Source organism: Schistocerca gregaria, chromosome 6 (assembly GCF_023897955.1).
Source record: "Schistocerca gregaria isolate iqSchGreg1 chromosome 6, iqSchGreg1.2, whole genome shotgun sequence".
In the NCBI taxonomy this organism is placed as follows: domain Eukaryota; kingdom Metazoa; phylum Arthropoda; class Insecta; order Orthoptera; family Acrididae; genus Schistocerca; species Schistocerca gregaria.
The window spans coordinates 199,600,473-199,612,829 of NC_064925.1; positions in this window are offsets into that span (position 1 = coordinate 199,600,473).

Below are 12,357 nucleotides of genomic sequence, written 5' to 3' on the forward strand. Positions count from 1 at the left end.
ATGTGACATAATGGTGTGAAAATAAGCAAAATATGCCAGTTTCTTATATTTATGTCTCCTATGTCTGACATCATTCGCATTGCAAACACAGACTTGTTTAGGCGCTTTAGCAGTTTCTTTAGTATGTTGCTCCCAACTGAATTTATTATCAAGTTGTAACCGCAAGATTTTTACATTCTCAACTTCTCCTATTTCCATGTCATAATATTTTATTCACACACGAGAAGGAAATCTCTTGGAAGTTCTGAACTGCATATAGTGGGTCTTTTCAAAGTTTAATGACAGTGAATTGGCTATGAACCACTTATTAATGTCACTAAAAATTTTGATTAGCTGCCCATTCTAAATTTATATTTGATTGACTATTTATTGCAATGTTTGTATCATTTCACTTTACTGTGCCTCATAGAAAGAACTGCTACAGTATTGTACAGTACAGAAAAGTAATCGCCAGCACACTTTTATTCAAAGTCCATAATTACAATGAAGTCACTGCGACTCACGATGGTCCTCAGGATATTACAAAACGCGGTAAATTATACTTAATAGGGTGTGTGACCCAGATGGACGGCAAAGCATGCTATGCAACATACTCTCATGCTGGCCACAATGTGATAAGTAGATGTCGTGGTACGATGTTCTATTTCTCCAACACTGTGGTTAACAGCTACTGCCTGGCCACTGATGCGTGTCGATGTCTGCAGTACATCTCCTCAAGTCATCCCACAAGTGGTCGACAGGATTTCAATAGGGGGAATGGGCAGTCTAGACCATTCGCAGAATATCCTCTCGTTCTAAAAGCTTCTTCACTTTTGCTGTTCGATTTCGTAGCGCATTGTCACGCAATAAAATGAGGTCAACGCCTAATACATCAGAGGAAGGGCTCACAACAACATTGATCGGTGAATGTTCAACGATCCCGAGGTTGTACGCCCATATAACATTATGCTCTACCACACCGTAACACCTGCATCCAAAAACGATAATATTTGACAATATTCGTAGACACATTAATTGTTGCCACTTCTCGCCGTGTGAGGGTAAGTCCAGAATGGTCGAACATGATCGTTTTGTTGGCTCATATGTTTGGCTCATATGCTATGGAGTGGAAAGCGGTCATGTTGCATGGGCGCACTGACTTCCAAATATTTGAACAAGGTACACTCAAGGCCAACGTTATTGTGACACTGTACTCCCTCCCCATGTTCACCTTGTCAGTAGCGCATTCTGCCTTACTCCATTTTCATGGACGACAATGCGCGATCGCATCGAACAGCGCAGGTGAATGGAGTGGCCTGTCCATTGCCCCACCAACAAGCATCTAAGAGTATCAACTCCGCAGGTGGAAGACTGGGACGCCCTACCGCAAGAACCCCTTACCAACCTTTTGTACAGCATGGGAGCACGTTCCACAGTTTGTACTGCCGTTCGCAATGACCATACAACTTATTAAGGACCGTCTCTCTACTACTCTAACGTTCAGATGACCTTCATGAGCTGAAGTGACTTCAGTGTAATGTAAATGTAAATGTCATGTGACTAGGGCCTCCCGTCGAGTAGACCAGGTGCAAGCCTTTCGATCTGACGCCACTTCGGCGACTCTCGCGTCGATGGGGATGAAATGATGATGGTTAGGACAACACAATACCCCGTCCCTCAGCGGAGAAAATCTCCGACCCAGCCTGATATCGAAACCGGGCCCTTAGGATTGACAGTCTGTCGCGCTCACCACTCAGCTACCGGGGGCGGACTTCAGTGTAATCATTTTCTTTGACAGAAAGTGTCATTTGTTTCGTCTCACTACATGTCTTTCACATAACTTCTGTACTACATTATTGCAGTTCTTTCTATGTATAGTCCTAAGTTTGATCGAGTTATTTTACTCGACTGTGTGATACTTAATTACTACACCAGAGTTGAATGTCGTAAATATATTATTAGATTGTAGTATAAAGTGATTATAACTAAACAGTCGGCGTTCCGAGTACAGCAGCGATTTTGAAACTTCCAAACATAAATTTTTTACTTAAACTGAAATAACAGAGAAGGCGAAACTTCTACATTTTTACTTAAACTGCTGAATGCTTTCGTTGTTTTCATCATTCCATTTCGAAAAATGACCTACAGAATGTTCCCTGGCAAACACAGATCAGACTTATTCTATTCATTAATGACCAATATACAAGGATAACGCAGTATGACAATTAATTAACACAAAACGATGGCCCTGAATCATAAGAAATCCTAACAATAACCCATACATTTCATAAGTCACTTGCCTCACAGAAAATCTTCAGGACACGAACTACAGCAAATACAGCAAGTACTCAGCTAGCTACATAAAAAGATTCTAACTACTGTAGGCTCTAACTACTAATAGGCATGTGGTTAGCAAAGGAAAGAATTTGTTGCAGAGCAAACAATTTATTTAGCAGATTTTACCTTACTCATGTGACATCCAGTTCCAAAATTTATACAGTCGTTATAATTCCATTATCGTTTTACAATCCATATCCAACTAATATTAAATCTCCATGACAGGCACACATCGAGACTGTCCACTCGCGCTAACACTCTTACCTCCATCATTGCTAACTATTAATTTCTAACTGCGAGTTCGAACAGCCACAGAGTCTCTTACAGAGGGCGCACAGCGCTGTCAGTGATATTAATGCACTCTAAAGCCCTGCCAACACACGAACATATTAACAGGCTAATTACATAGCCCCCCCCCCCCTGCTCCTCTTAAAAAATTTTACAACGTGTTTTGGGCATTGGTCAATAAAATTTGTCATTTTTTTTTCTTTTAACAATATCAAACAGATCAGATACACACAGTTAATAGTATACTGTTGGTCAGTAAAGCAAAAATTCTAATCACACTCCCTAAAGACAGTCCTAATCATTCATCAGAAGAGTAGTCTATGACACTTTTATGCACAAAGTCTGAGTAACAAAAGAAAATGCACATGTAAGTAATGGACCTCCATACAGTCTAGAAGATGTAGTGTTGTCCTCCCCGTGGAAAAACAGTGGTGACTCTTGATAAGAAGATTGCAGTTGAGAAGATTGGTTATGGGTCACAACCGGCAGACCCACAGTAATCCGTGTAGAGGTTACGGTAGTAATGAGCTACCAAAGGTGCAGACCCACTGTAGTCCTTGTAGAGATTATGGTAGTAAAAGGCCACCAAAGGTACAGACCCACAGTATTACTTGTAGAGATTATGGTGGTAGTGGGCCACCAAAGGTGCAAACCCACTGTAGCCCTTGTAGAAATTATGGTAGTAGTGGGCCACCAAAGGCGCCGAACCACATTATTCTTTGTAGAGATGGCCAGCAGCCAACCGTTACAACTGTTTAGGTGCACAATCACGACTGAAGAGTCTTGAGGATAATGTAGCAAGTCCCTGAACCACCACTTGCGCACTCACTAAATTTTGTGCAATATTCTTAGAACCAGAAACCCTGTTAACCAGTCCATATTTAATTATCAACACACGTGCAGGCACTAACAAAGTCATATAACCTTTGAGGTTTTATACATATAGTATGACAAACAGACAAATGTGTGCAGGAAAGTGAACCCCTGCTATTTTTCTAACTTCGAGAACTGGTGTATATACAGTTACAACTTTATGGCATAAGAATACAATTACAAAGATAAAGAACATGATAATACATATAATATTTGTAGTAATACAGGCTTTACAAAAGAGTAGAAATAAGCATATGCATAATATAAGTAAATAAATGATAAATAAGAATATCCTTAGAAACATTAACTTCACACATGACCATTAAAAAAATGTAACAGAATAAATAATGTCTGAACATCTTTCCAAAGTAAAGAATATGCTGCAGGATTTGAGGATAACAGTATTCCACATAATAGTGAATGCAGGTTAATATGTTCGCTAATCGGCGTGTTCACACGATTACACAGAAGAAAACAGAATTAGAAAAGTAAAAATTAGGAGACACAATAAAGTAGCACTGAAAATAATCAATATCTAATTAGTTGCGAAAGCGATTGCCGGATAGTGAAAATCCACATGAATGCCACAACTGCTTTGCTAATAGGCTTGTTACAATTTTTATATACGTCACTGGATGCTGTAACATGTTCGTTAAACGGTGTGTTCGCGGAGTAGGCTGAAAAAAACTATAGTTGATGTTCCGCCACCAGATGAAAATACAGCGTTGTAAGTAGTCACAAAGTGGTATGGGTGCAGAGAAAATGGAGGAACGAATGAACAAATGTTAAAGAGGGTTCTGGGAGTTTATTAAGATATGGTCTCAAGCTACAATACGCTTTCTATGTGGTATCGTGACTCAGCGACATGCTGCATGCGTAGTATGACATGGTTGACAGTTACATATCCGGTGTAATCAGTCCACATGTCATCGCATGGTATCCATCACATCAAGAGGAGTTCGGATACATTCATGACAGATATCCCCACAACCAGAAGTCACCTGGATATAGTGCTGGGGATTTGGAAGAGATAGATGCTGAAATGTCCAAGAGATGATGCGGTCATTACCAAAGAAAATCATTCATCTGGCAAGGGAGGTGTGGTGTTGCTCCATCATACGTGGAAACAGTGCTGTAGGCACAATTCCGTTCTTGCAAAGTCGGAACCATGTGTTGCAAAAAATGGTTCAAATGGCTCTGAGCACTGTGGGACGTAACTTCTGAAGTCATCTGTCCCCTAGAACTTAGAACTACTTAAAAGTAACTAACCTAAGGACATCACACACATCCATGCCCGAGGCAGGATTCGAACCTGCGACTGTAGTGGTTGCGCGGTTCCAGACTGTAGTGCCTAGAACCGCGCGGCCACCTCGGCCGACCATGTGTTGCACATGGATGCTCTTACGACGTGCAGATGTGACGGTACATCTAGCAGGCCAGCGAAGTTTCATGTCCTCGATGAAAAACAAACCCAGCGTGAAGGAGCTTGTGAAACAACACACATAAGTTGATGTTCATGCAGAACATGTGGAAACAGCTGTCTACAATTACTATAAATATCTGGAAACAGGCCTGATCGCATACATTTTTGAATGTGGTTACCGGTTTCGTTCTTATTGTAAGATCACCTTCAGACCAGAGGCGGTGGCACATAGTAACCCTCTTGATTGTGGCTGGTGGTGTACTACATCTATGGTCTGATTATGATCGTATAATAAGATCGAAACCAGTCACCACATTAAAAAATTTATGCGATCAAGAATGCTTCCAGCTTATTCATTGTAGCCTAACTTAGGGCATCATTTGCTGGACATTTTGAATCTTGTAAGGATACCAGTATAAAATGCGCCACAAAATCTTTTGAATTGTTGATCAGGGGAGAGACATTTCCCATGACACAGCTCGAGAATTGGCGGCAGAATTTGAGCCTGTGCTGCACGGTTGGCTATAGGTACAACAAATTCATCAACAACTGCACCCCTTTTCTTGCTGCACGACTAATTCACCTGTTTCGGCAAATTTTTTATTCATATTCTTTAGCCGATTTATTGATACGAGGGCGCTTCACAGCTGCTTCTGTCGGCAATATTCCACTAATGCAGCCTTGCTCCTGCTGCCTTTCTGAACAAACAACTTTACAAGCAGTGCACGAACTTTCTCCTCAAAAAAAAAATTGCGATTCGTATGGTCATCTTCAACTGTCTTCACCCTGTGCACCAACATTCACTTCACAAAAGAAAGCAACACGTGGCGCCGAGCGACAACCAGAATACTGACTTCAAAATATGAAACATTTCACATTCAGACTGCTTACAGCGCAGTATTTTCACTTTTTGGTACAAAACACACTACTGGCCATTAAAATTGTTATACCACGAAGATGACGTGCCACAAAAGCGAAATTTAACCGACAGGAAGAATATTCTGTCATATGCAAATGATTAGCTTTTCAGAACATTCACACAAGGTTGGCGCCGGTGGCCATGCTGACATGAGGAAAGTTTCCAACCGATTTCTCATACAGAAACAGCAGGTGACCGACGGAACGCCGTGCTGGATCCTAATGGCCTCGTATCACTAGCAGTTGTGATGACAGGCATCTTACCCGCATGGCTGTAACGGATCGTGCAGACACGTCTCGATCCCTGAGTCAACAGATGGGGATGTTTGCAAGACAAGAACCATCTGCACGAACAGTTCGACGACGTCTGGAGCATCATGGACTGTCAGCTCGGAGACCATGGCTGCGGTTACCCTTGAAGCTGCATCACTGACAGGAGCGTCTGTGATGGGCTACTCAATGACGAACGTGGGTGCACGAATGGCAAAACGTCATTCTTTTGGATGAATCCAGGTTCTGTTTACGGCATCATGATGGTCTCATCCGTGTTTGGCGACATCGCGGTGAACGCACAATGGAAGCGTGTATTCGTCATCGCCATACTTGCGTATCATCCGGCGTGATGGTATGGGGTGCCATTGGTTATATGTCGCGGTCACCTCTTGGTCGCATTAACAGCACTTTGAACAGTGGACGTTTCATTTCAGATGTGTTACGACCCGTGACTCTACCCTTCATCCGATCCCTGCGAAACCTTACATTTGAGCAGGATAATGCACGACCGCATGTTGCAGGTCCTGTACGGGCCTTTCTGGATACAGAAAATGTTCGACTGCTGCCCTGGGCAGCACATTCTCCAGTTCTCTCACCAATTACAAAAGTCTGGTCAATGGTGGCCGAGGAACTGGCTCTTCACAATACGCCAGTCACTACTCTTGATGAACTGTGGTATCGTGTTGAAGCTGCATGGGCAGCTGTACCTGTACACGCCATCCAATCTCAGTTTGACTCAATGCCCAGGCGTATCAAGGCCGTTATTACGGCCAGAGATTGTTGTTCTCGATACTGATTTCTCATGATCTATGCACTCAAATTGTATGAAAATTTAATCATATATAAATTCTAGTGTAATATATTTGTGCAATTAATACCCGTTTATCATATGCATTTCTTCTTGGTGTAGCAATTTTAATGCCCAGTAGTGTAGAACTGTAATTGTTTCCCACATATCCCGCGATTGCACCGTTAGTGGACATATCGTACTTGCGATGTTTCAGCGTCCTGCGGTGTATACATACCACAAAGCAGCACTCGACACACCGTGAGTTCATTACTGCCATCCAGTACTATATACACAAAATCATCTTAAGAAATGTAGAGAATGAGTACTGCGACGATTTGCTCCATTCATTTGTCCTTTGAGAATGTAAAAGCAACGTGACAAACTACCATTGAGGCCGCAGTCAATCAGCACGATTGTTTTCCCCATCTCCAAAGTTTAATTTAGTCATAGTGTCATGCTGGAACTGCTAGAAATTGGACGCTATGGACATGTTATTACAGTTAGTGAGGCCATGGCTGAGCTGTGAGAGTGATAAAGTGTATTAATCCTAAAGTGTTTGTTTATACAATGCCATGAACATGACTGCTGAGAATTTCACCAAGTTTCTTGCTCTATGTAGATAATCAATTGTTTGCATTATTGCATAAGAGTTTCTTAAGACATGTAGTTTGATAGATTGTTGGTCGTAGCTTGTTGTGGTAGCTATCTGGCGATGGTGGTAGTAGTTGTATTCTACGATTCTGCTTATTCCCAAGTTTTTCTTTTATCTCATGTTATACTGCTTAAATTGTCCGTTGAACGGGAAGTATGTTGAGGTGAGCACGAACTCGAAGAGCCTTCCTGTTCGACCGAAATTATTACGAACAGGCAGATGGCGTGGCCATAGGATGCCCTCTTTCACAGGAGAATTTCGAGGAGAAGGTACTAGAACAAGCCAAACAGAATCTTACTTGTTTCTTCAGCTACGTGGATGAGACGTTCGTTGTTTGGCCACATGGACGGGACAGCTTAAAGGAATTTCTCGAACACCTCAGCTCGCTGCACCTCAACATACAGTTCACGATGGAGGTGGAGCAGGATGGTGCCCTACCGTTTCTTAGCGTCCTGGTGAAACAGAAACCTGACGGCAAGCTGGGACACAGTGCATGCAGAAAAACGAAACACACAGATTTGTACCTAAATGCCTTCGGTTGCCACCACAACTCCCAGCTCGAATGCGTTTTGCGCACACTTGTTCACAGGGAATGATCGATCTACGATCAGGAGAGCTTTCTAGCAGAACTTCAGCATCTCGAGAAAATACTTCGGAAAAATGGGTACAACCAGAAGCAAATAAGACACACACTCAGTCAGGCTGTGTCAAGTGAACAAGAAGAAAAAACAGAAGAATACCTCAAGAAAAATCGGTAGAATCCTGAGGGAAAAACAATGTGAAATGTGTATTCCGACCCCCTGCTAAAACGTTGACTCTACTGGGTTCAGTGAAAGATAATCTAGGCCTTCGAAAACAAGGCGTTAATCAGATTCCCTGTCAGAACGGAACATCATACATTGGGGAGACAGTTCGCACTGTAGAAGAGAGGTGCCGCGAACACAGGCGCCATACCGAATTACGCCAGGCCACTAAACCAGCCGTGGCTGACCATTGTATAAAGACTGGCCATACTATGGGACATAAAAAAAGTAAAATACTTTGTCAGTCTACTTCTGGGACTGTGTTACTAAAGAGGCCATCGAAATTCGACTACAGGACGATCTAATTAATAAAGAGAGCGGCCCTCAGTCAGGCTTGGAACCCTGCACTCAGCCTGGAGAGAAAGATGCCATCGCAGAGATCGAGCACCGACCCCCGACGGAGGCAGGAGGGAGACTGCAGACCCCAGTTCAGACCCAGGCGCCGCTTCCCCCACCACCTCCCGTAGCCGCCGCGCCGGCCGCACTGGAAAGGAACGGTGGAGGGGGTAACGGCTAGTATATATATGGTGCCGAGAGGAACAGCACAGCATTCGTCAGGAACCACCTGAAGATGGCGACGTGTACGTCTGCCGAAATATTGTGGAGAATTTACGTCACTACCCGGTCGGATACCCGAGAATTGTTCAAACTTTTCTGCCTACTAGACAGACTGTATTTACTTGTATCTGGTGTCATGGTATGAGTTGCGATTTCGTATGGCAACAGGAGCTCTATTCCAGGCACCATGATTGTAAATTTGTACGTTAGTCTGGTGAGTCGATCTGCTTTTCCGCCATTCATGAACAGCATTCCATGCTGTGTTTCCAACAAGATAACGCCAGTGTTATCCACAATCAGCATTATTAACTCTGCCTCTACTGATCGACCAACTGCAACAGGCATGGAACTCCATCCCACAAAGTGACGTCCGGCTAATGTAAAGCACAATGAATGCACTCTCGCATGGTTGCATTCCGCGTTCTGGCGGTCACATCGATTTTTAATGTACCGTACCAACATTTCATATTTGCAGTGGCTTATCCCGAGCTTAAATTAAACTGTGATCTTGCTATTTTAGTTACTTAAATATGTTACCTAGACAATAGCGTTTATGATAGTTGATTGCTCTGCATTAATTATTTTTGGTGATGCGACTTTTTTTATTGTCAGCGTATAAACGCTTCAAATTGTGTTTATTGCCTTTTGTCCCTTAGTATTCATTGTTGCTAGAACTTCCTATCAATCACTGTTTCTCACATTGTTAGAGCATATTTTCACTTGGAGATTAGAGAAGTCTTAAAGAAAAGGAAGCAACTAAGGTCTGTGAAATACATATTGACCCAAACAGGAAGGGAACGATCGAGAACGGAGCGGGAGCAATCTGGGGATCAGTGCAGAAACGTCAAATAGGATAATTGTTCCATAACATTGACTTTCAAAATATGTAGCATGTGTGACGTAGCAGAAAGGTAACAAAGCCAAGTTGCCATTGCAAGATAGCGCTTATTCGAATTTTTGTTATTTTAATGTTACCCAAAAAGCACTAAGCTATCCCCACTCCTTGTCCTTTATGGGAACCAAAAGGTGAAGTAATAGTGAGTTCTGTTTTGGTATCAGTTTTCTGACACGCACTCTGTTGCCCGCCTGGTCTTCTTTACCTGCCCCAACCTCTTATTCTCAGGGTAGCACTTACATTCAACGTCCTTTATTATTTGTTGAAAGTATTCCAATTTCTGTCTTTCCCTACAGTTCTTACCCTCTGCAGTTCCCTCTACCACCATGGAGGTTATTCCCTGATGCCGTAACACATGTTCTATCATCCTCCCTCTTCTTCATAACAGTATTTCCCACGTTTTCCTCCTCTCACCGATTCTGCGAAGAACCTCCTCTTTTCTTATTAAGTCAGCTAATTTTCAATGTCCTTCCGTGGCACCAAGTCTCTAACGCTTCGATTCTCTTCTGTTCTGATTTTCCGAAAGACAGTGGTTCACTTCGACACAATTCTGTTCTGTTCCCGAAACGGATTTACTCTGAAATTTATTCCTCAAATGATGGCTAGTGTTTGAGGTAGGTTATTTGTATATCTAGCAAAGCCCCCTCGGCAAATGCCAGACGGATTTTTACGTGCTCCTCCGCTTCTTTGATCCTAAGGTTATCGCTGATCTCATTTCTGCTACTCCTCATTGCACTCATGTTCCTTCAGTTTATCCTCAGTCCATAGTTTATGTTCATTAGACTGTTTACTCCATTCAGCGGTCCTGCATTTCTCTCTCACTCTGACTGAAGATTAGCAGATTCATCAGAGCATCTTGTTACTGATATCTTTTCTTGGATTTTAATTACAACCCTGAATTTTTCTTATATTGACGTCTTTGCTTCTTCGTTGTATACTTTGAACAATAGGGACAAAGCACTTTGTCTTTGGCCGTCTAGTTCTGTTGTACCCGATTATTTCTTGTACGTAGTGTGTACTACTCGCGTTTCAATGTACCCTACCTCTGTTTTCCACAGAATTTTGAATTTGTCATAGTCGAACATTTTTCTCTAGATGGGTGAAAGTCTCCTTTACACAATGAATCACAATTTCATTATTTTTCTTACTGCCAAACTGATCGTTGTACAGCAGTTCCTCAATTTTCTTTCATATTCTTCTTCAATTGTGCAGACTATTATTAAAATAAACAAAACTTTTTTTTACATAATATGTTTTTAAAACGGATTACAAAGTACAAAATAATTTCTCCTAGCTCCATGCAGATTCATAGCCACATAATGATAGCCCTGACAATTTATGTTTCTGAATTTTTTAATTGCTACGAAAATACCTATAGAATTTAATACGAAAACTGTAAGGAGCATTCAGCAGATAATAGTAAGCAGGTGATCTCTTCATGTATGAGTGGCGTACTGCATGCACCGCAAGTTTTTCGTTTGAAGGCCTACAAATATTTTCATAGGTTATTATGAATTCACAAACACATTTCTGGCGTATCGGTATAGGACTAGTAATCTGTACCGGACTGGAAAAAAATTAGTTTGGACATTTTAATCCCGTTTTAAAATCGTGTAACGTTAAAAAGTTTCTCTATTTCATTAATCACTTTCTGTTTTTAATCATGTGCGTGCCAAATTTCTCAGTCAATTTCAAACATTTTGACATACTTACAACACACTCGTATAGGAAATTTCAGGATATTTCAATTGCTCGAGTCAGCCAATAGGTCACGTACGCCTCTGATGAATTGATGAAAAGACCTGGAAGGTAAAAATTTGCATGAATCGAGTTGAGACGGGATCTTAAAAGAAACCGAAACGTCCGCAAGTGGAACAGAAAAAGTGGTGAAACAGCAATGGTGCAAAAAGAACTCACCACCAAATACAATACGAGAAAGCTGGTTAATATTGCCCCGTCGTCCTCGTCTAGTTCTGAGCCATACTGATGCTGATGGTTTGAAATCAATTGCAAAATTTGTGCCGAGCAAACAGACAAGAAGCGATCTAATTAAAACGTGTTAAAAAGCGGAGAGGGTGAAACAGACTGCCATACATGCCTATAAGGGAAAATTCGGTTTCATTCGTAAATAAAACGGCGAAAAGAAGAGCAACACAATGAGTGCATTTCAGTAACGGATAGCCCGCGTTGAAAATAGTTGAGCTCAATTTAGGTGGGCAATGACGATCAGCACTGGAACAGACATATTTTAAATGTCACTTTTAAATAAGTTAGCACACGCTATTTCCATCCCCAGGAACGCGAAGGACAGTGAGTTCGAGCGACACATCATAAATCACACACACTTGGCGCAAAGTTTCATTTTAAATATACGACCATAACATAAATCGGTATTACAGGTGTCACTGCAAAGTTTTCCGCAGCAGAGCAGTGATGTATTTCGCAAGAGAAGCTGAGGATTCCTACGGGGGAGAGTAGGGTGGGGGGTTGGGCAGAGGTGGAGGAATAGACAGCACTGGGTGGGGGGCATAATGCTCCACAACTGCGGCATAAACCCGGTTTACGTCT